Below are 2,267 nucleotides of genomic sequence, written 5' to 3' on the forward strand. Positions count from 1 at the left end.
GGGATGGTGGGATGTGGGGGAAGGGGATGGTGGGATGTGGGGAAATGGGCTGGTGGGATGTGGGGGAGGGAAGGGATGGTGGGATGTGGGGGAAGGGGCTGGTGCAGAAAACAAAAAATGCTAGAGATCTCAGCCATTGAGGGTGGGGTGGGGGTCAGGCAGCATCTATGGTGAGAAAGCAAGCTAATGTTTCGAGTCTAGATGAAGTGTGGAGGGGGCAGGGGAGAGTTGGAGGGCTGGGGAAGAAAGGATGTTGACAGTGCAGATTAAGTGATTGGAATGTGAGAATGGCAGAACAATGGTGTATCTAACTGCCAGACTGGGAAGAACTGGATTAAACAAATTTGTCAAGGTCCTGGCGGGAGCATGAAGTGGCACTGAAACAGTCATTGATATACCGAGAAAGAGAAATGGGGGAGGGGGCTAGTGTACCACTGGAATAAGGATTGTTCCACATACCTTAAAGAGGCAGGCAGAACTGGGACCATGCAGGTACCCACAGCCACCCTTTAACTTGGCAGAAGTGAGATGAATTAAAGGAGAAATTGTTCAGTCAAGTTCAGCCAAGTGAAGGAGATTGTTCAGGCCTCTGGTCGAAGAAGAAGCCAAGAGCTCTCAGACCATCCTGGTGGGGAATGGAGGTGTAAAGGGATTGGAGAGCCATGGTGCACAGCAGGCAGTTAGGGCCAGGAACTACAAATTGTCAACATGGCAGAGTTCATCAGAGGAATCGCAGATGTAGGTGGGCAAGGTCTGGACAAGTGGAGGGAGAATGGAGTCAAGGTAGGAGGCAATGAGCTCGGTGGGAAGGAACAGGTTGATACAATGGGCCTCCTGGAGCAGTCTGGTTTGTCAGTTTTGGGCAGGAAGAAAGAGCAGGCTACCTGGGGTTGGGAGACTATAAGGTTGGAGGCAGTCGGGGAAAAGGTCTCTGCAGATAATGAGGTGGGTGACAGTCCTAGCAACAATGGCTTGCTGTTCGGATGTGGGGTCACGATCCAGGGAAGGGAGGAAGAAGTGTCCAAGTGTTGGTGTTCAGTCTCGACAAGGTAAAGGTCAGTGCAGCAGACTATAATGGCACCACCTTTGTCAAGGGACAGGTGTGTGTGTGTGTGTGTGTGTGTGTGTGTGTTGGGAAGCTAACAAAGTTAGGTTGGACATGAGAGAACGAAGTGCAGCAATTTCAGAAGGAGACAGGTTATAGTGGGTGTGGGGAGCAGAGAAATTAAGACATTGTCACATTGGCAGTTTTCAGTGAAGAGATCGAGGATAGGTAAAAGGCCAGAGGAAAGGATCCAAGTGGAGGATGAATACTGGAGGTGGGTGAAGGGATGAGTGGAATGGGGTGTGTGTGGGAGGGGTCCTGGCTGTGGAAGTGAGTATGGAAACGGAGGCGGTGGAAAAAAAGATCAATATCATGACAAACCTCAAATTCAGTGAAGATGGCGGCCTAGGACAGTATGTTTAACCTCAGACAGGGGAAGGTCAGGAGGTATGGTGAAAATACAGCAAGTGCTGGGGTTGGGGGGAGTAACCTCTGGGGAACAGAAAGGCTGGATGCTAAGGGACATTAAAGGGTCAGTTCTGAGTGACGGGAGGGGATGGGGTCTGAGAGTGTGGGAGGATGGCGCAGGAGTCTATAAGTTGCCAGGGCTTGCACGCCTTGTTGCCTGAAAGAAACAGCCTTTTGTTGAGACAATGATGAAGTAAAACTGGGGAACGGCACAGCTTTGAGAGAAGGTGAGTCGATGTTGCTGCAGAGTGGAGTCGAGTGTGCGCATACGATGGTGCATGGCTTTGATTGTGGATCACATGATATGGCAGGAATGGCAGTTTGAGGAACGTCATCTCTCATGGAGACACTTGTAATTCTGGGTGGATTTAAAACATGAGGAGTGAAATTTGAGTTGAAATCCATATGGGAAAAGTCTGAGACAAGTTTTGGCAAACACCTTGTCCAACCCCAGCTGTGAAATGGAAAGCAACAAAGAAGTGCACGGTGAAAGAGACAGCCAGAATTCCTGTCAGAGGGAAGATCAAAACTCCTTCAGGTTAGTCTTGATTTGGAGATGCCGGTGTTGGACTGGGGTGTACAAAGTTAAAAATCACACAATACTATAGGTATGTCAGGAATAAAAGAATGACTAGGGTAGGAATAGGTCCAGTCAAGGATAGTAGTGGGAAGTTGCGTGTGGAGGCTGAAGAGACTGGGGAGACACTGAATGAATACTTTTCATCAGTATTCACTCAGGAACAGGACACTGTTG

General features: G+C 49.3%; 1 protein-coding gene across 1 annotated transcript in view; it reads left to right on the top strand.

The window, feature by feature from the left end:
- The window catches only part of tmem45b (transmembrane protein 45B), a 48,978-nt gene that overhangs the window by 42,038 nt on the left and 4,673 nt on the right, over nt 1–2,267 (top strand). The gene's annotated exons all lie outside the window — the stretch shown is intronic.

The sequence above is a fragment of the Chiloscyllium plagiosum genome, chromosome 35 (assembly GCF_004010195.1).
Source record: "Chiloscyllium plagiosum isolate BGI_BamShark_2017 chromosome 35, ASM401019v2, whole genome shotgun sequence".
Classification (NCBI taxonomy): domain Eukaryota; kingdom Metazoa; phylum Chordata; class Chondrichthyes; order Orectolobiformes; family Hemiscylliidae; genus Chiloscyllium; species Chiloscyllium plagiosum.